The sequence below is a fragment of the Amblyomma maculatum genome, chromosome 7, assembly GCF_055883805.1.
Source record: "Amblyomma maculatum isolate TAMU_Amacu chromosome 7, ASM5588380v1, whole genome shotgun sequence".
Lineage (NCBI taxonomy): Eukaryota > Metazoa > Arthropoda > Arachnida > Ixodida > Ixodidae > Amblyomma > Amblyomma maculatum.
In genome coordinates, this window is record NC_139350.1 from 132,038,431 (window position 1) to 132,043,430 (window position 5,000).

At 50.0% G+C, this 5,000-nt stretch overlaps 1 pseudogene; it reads left to right on the forward strand.

Annotated features, from left to right (window-relative positions):
* Positions 1-249: 249 nt before the first annotated feature.
* LOC146184755 (DNA (cytosine-5)-methyltransferase 1 pseudogene) lies at positions 250-1,774 on the forward strand (annotated as a pseudogene).
* Positions 1,775-5,000: the final 3,226 nt, after the last annotated feature.

Genomic DNA, 5,000 nt, shown 5'->3' on the forward strand with positions numbered 1-5,000 from the left:
AGCGAGAAAACTGCGTCGTCTGCTCAGGTGGTACCCTCCCGACAAGCAGCGCCCTCTGCCGCTAACGATTAGCTTTCATTGCAAATAGCGCCATCCTCGCCCATAGGGAAGCGCGGGCGCTCGTCACACTAGCCAGCATATTCTAGGCACTGTAGCTCTAGGGCCCAGCGATGACGTAAGGGCACTTGTATGGGCACGTGACGCTCCGGTGCAGAATGATGTGAGTTCTGTCTCGCTACTCTCGTCCCCGTCATCGCGCCGGCCAAGTGTTCCGCGCGGGAAACCAATGGTCGGGAAACAGCGTGTGGTCGTGTAAGCATCAGCAGCAAAATGAAAACCGTAAACGCGGCACCTGTGTCACCGGCAAAGCTGGATACAAACGGTAAGCGCTCTTCCGACGAAGACTGCAACGGTACGGGCCGCGCGAGCGACGAGCGCGAAGAGAACGACGACAAAGAGGATCTACCGCCGCCGGCCACCAAACCTAAAGGCAGCAAACGCAAACGACCCGTCGACGGCAAACGCCAGCGCACGTTGACCGAGTTGTTTGAGCAGATGGCAAAGCGTGTCAAGTGCGAGGACGGCAAGGCACAGAGCAAACAGTAGCCGGTATTGGAGGTGGGCTTCACACGCTGTCCCGACTGTCTCCAGGAAGCCGCGGAGTTGCGGCTGTTTGAAGGAGACCCACCGGATGCAGTTGACGAGGTGCGGGCGCTGGTAGACAATCGGCTGAGCTTGCTTAAAGACGGAGGCGCCGACAACGGTGGCAACAACGTGATGGATACACCGCGTCATAAGATCACGCAGTTTGCTGTGTACGATCGACACACTCCTTCCCGAGATCCGCAATGGTGCCAAATTGGACGAGATTTCCTATGGCGCAAAGCCCTTGACTCGGTTCCAGAAGACGCTTCGCGGAAGAGGTGCTGTGCTCCCGGACCACGTTTGCAAGGAGATGGCTCCTTTGGTCGAGACGAGGATGCGCCACATTCCCCTCACACCTGGCTGTGACTGGCGTGACCTCCCCAACATCGTCGTGCAGCTCTCGGACGGCGTCACGTATACCAAGAAGCTGCTCTACACACATCACGATGCCAAGAATGGCAAGTCATCGACCGGTGCCTTCCGAGGCGTTTGCCCATGTACCTCAGATAAGCCCTGTGACCAGGCGTGCCACCAAGACAACACGCTCATCCTCTGGTGCTTACCGCACACGGGAAACCGGCACAACCAGTGGGCCGGACTCTACGGCAGGCTTGAGTGGGACGGCTTCTTCAGCACAATCGTGACCAACCCGGAGCCGATGGGCAAGCAAGGTCGTGTCCTGCACCCTGAGCAACACCGTATGGTCAGCGTGCGAGAGTGCGCGAGGTCGCAAGGTTTCCCGGACACATACCGTTTTTTTGGCACTATTCTGGACAGGCACCTGCAAGTTGGCAACGCCGTACGGCCGTACCACCGCCCATGGCACGGGCTATTGGACGCGAGATCCTGAAGTGCCTCGCCAACAGTGCGGCTAACTGAACGTGTGTGCATTTCATGTTTACTGCTTCAAACCCAATCTGTCAGGATTTTGTTCGAAGTGAGGGCAGTGTACCTTGATGCCATTTCTCCTCCTAAAGTCATTGGTGTTCATTTTTATATCTCCAGTATACAGCGCTTCTCTTTATTGATTTCGTGTGGTTCTACTTTCTACTATAAGACTCGTAGCTTTTTTTCACGTTGCAGCTACTGTAACTGCTCCATGTGCCGACTTGCGTTCAAAATTGCTACAGGGCTCAGCAAAAGCCATGTTCACTGTTTGTATTCATGTTTGTATATGAATGTTATGTTTTTTGCAAGTTGAGTTATTAAAGGTTCTCTATTGGTTTTGAAAAAGTTATTTATCTTCTGGAAAAATGCTCAATCCTTGTCAGAAATGAATCTAAGCTATTCGTTTTATCGGTCATGTGTTGGTCAGGGTCAGTGGTTGATACTTTGCTATTGCGTGAAGACTGAATACCGTGCATATTTATTTGCATACAATTAACTCGTATCGGAGGAATACGGGTGAAGCCTCTGCTCTGTAGCCGGCATAGTTCCACTGATACGTGGATGCGAAGCAAAGTGCTTTTTGTGTCTGCTATGACGTGCAAGCATTCCCATTGTGTAACTCTTTTTTTGCTCTTTTGTGTTGTGTTATGAACTCCATTAGCAAAAGATCTCAAATTTTTTTTTTGTTAACATGGTAGCCTGCGGGTTTTACGGTCGCTCAATGAAGGGCTGGCATGATTTGTACAAATCGGTCGCCGCCGAAAATTTTTGAAAGGATCTTACTAGCTTGTAGGGAAGCCCGCTATTAGTTTCATAATATGCGCATTTTGAGGTTTTTTTTATTATAATAATAACGCATTCGTCCAAGGAGTGGGTGAGATAACAGGTCGGCCCAAGCCAAAAAACCTTGCAGGTATCTAGAGGGCTTCGGCCTAACAATGCGGGATATCAAATGAATATTGCTAACTGTCGTATTTTCACGATTCAAAACACTTCTCCTAATTTCATAACATTCGCAAACCAATTCATATTGTGTGTGTGCGTGTGTGTGTGTGTGTGTGTGTGTGTGTGTGTGTGTGTGTGTGTGTGTGTGTGTGTGTGTGTGTGTGTGTGTGTGTGTGTGTGTGTGTGTGTGTGTGTGTGTGTGTGTGTTTCGGTTGTAGTAAAAGCCATCAGCAATGTGAAAAACACCGCGCCTTAGCGATAGAAGTGCCCGCGTGCCCTGATATTGCCTAAGGCGTCAGCGTTCCGTCAGGTGCGTCGAAAAGCGCGCAGCAGCGAGGGATCGAAACAAAACACGCTCGAGACGAGGCGATCCTAGAGCGTAATGCTGCAGCATGTGATCAAACTGACACCGTCGAGATGAATGCAGCGAATGAGGGCGGAACACCAGCAGTGATCGCAAATGGCCAGCAAGGAGGCATCGCTGACACTAGGATGGAGACCGCAGGGATGAAACGCCCACTGCTGCGAATGCGATCTCGGTCACGATCGGAAATGACCAGGTCAGAGCCGCTAAAGGCGCGGGGTCAATCACCTCATGCAACTGCAAACTTGAGACGCTCCTCAATATGACGAGTGCCTCGTGTGAAAATGAGCGCGTACGTACAAAGCCAGACGATGCAGCGCACCTGTCTATAACTCCATGGATGGTCAGAGCGGAGGAGCCGGAGTTACGCTCACAGGCGAGGACGGTCTCTTTCGCCTGTGCGCGGGAGTGTGTGCGTAGAGGTGTGCACGGGCCGAAATTTTGAGCCCGAGCCCTAAGCCCGATCCGGCCCGACCCTGAGCTCAGACTTAAGGTCCGGCGCAGCCCGATCTGACCTGACCTGCTGTAATTGTGTTGAAGCGACGGTGCACAAAGAAATACTATCAGAATTAATTTATTAAAAATCTTGAAATGTTGACTTCTCGCGTTTAAGATGGGAAATTTGCAGAATATAAAAAAGCACGTCACATACATTGAATTATCGCTGTAAGTTGTTAAGAAAAAAAAGTTATGTTTTTGGTGTCAAGCTTGCGCCATTTGCAGCGCTCCATGGCTGACGAATCAGGCACTGTTGAAGTTGCTTTTGCTGCTCTAACTTGAGGCTGGAATGGCATTCTTAGCAGGAAGAGCAAAGTTTTGGCTCTTGGTCAAGGGTTGGATTCTGTGGCCAAGTACTGTGCCAGGTGAACTTGTCTTGTTCACCGTGCGCATTTCCCGGCGCCTCCCCTGCATTGCCTGCGCGGAGAAACGAGGAAACTCGGGGACTGTAGATGCTTTGTCCTGCTAGGAGCACGAGAGAGACAAGCGCGAGAGGTGACCGGCTGAAGTTGCATGTACTTGAGATTAGTGTGTCTGGCCCGGCTCAGACAAATATGCCTTGGCCCGGCCGCGCCTCGAACGGAGTAGAACCTCTTTGCTTTCACGTCCCAGCTCGGCCTGTCTGTGTCCATCGCGGGCAAAGGAATCGCTCAGAATGCTAATGAAGCGGACATTACCATAGGGCAAAAAATCACATGCTTTTTTCATGTTTTCTTGGAAATAGCGAGGAATAATTTTACACTCGGCATGCGCTGAGACTGACTCAGCGGCGCGTCATGTGCGTAGCAGCACAAAAACACTCTGGTGGCGCACACGAAGCAGGCAGACCGAAGGCCAATCACCCCATTCGGGGAATATATGTAGTCGTGAGTAAAGCAGTGGACAAAGGAACACCAGCCCGCATCCAGCGATAATGCAAATGAAATCATGTCAACGTGAATTTACAAGCAATAGTGGACGGAAACACTATATCACATCCGTGATGCCGGAACTACAGAATTTTTTTGAGATACGTAAACCATTAACAAAAAAAAAGAAATTGTTTGGATTTGTTCAATGTACCCGACGAAAGTGCACTTATTTTCTCCGACGTACACTTAACCACAACCTCAAAAGAGACTGTCCGGATCAAACTCAATTCGTATACCAAAAAAAAAAAAGTTTTCTTTCAGCTGTCGAACGAATATCGATCGTCGGCTCATGAAACACCACCGTTGAGGGCACACTCAAAGGCAGCATTCCTACGTAAACTTAGGGGCTTGAAATCATTTACTTAATTGTAATTTTAATTTCTTTTTCGCTGTCTATTTTTTTATGAAGTGATCAAGTTGTATGCATGTGGTCACGTGGTAGGCACGGAGTCTCAACGCTGTGATGCAAACACCTGTTGTGACGTCAAGGGTCGATTGCGGCATCAGCTAAAACTCGCTGCTGAATGTGCGCAGTAAAGCTATACGTTCCAAAAGGCACCTCTGATGCGAATGATCCTCTATATACCCCATTTACCCTTGTTCAGTGCTCCTTCATACCTCTCTATACTGAGTAACTTAACACAGAGAGCTGATTGTGAACGAGTGACACAGTCGAGGATGGGCATTAATCAGTGCGAATCGACGCAGTGAAGCGCAGAACTAAAAGCCTCACAGCCGGGCCTCAAGGG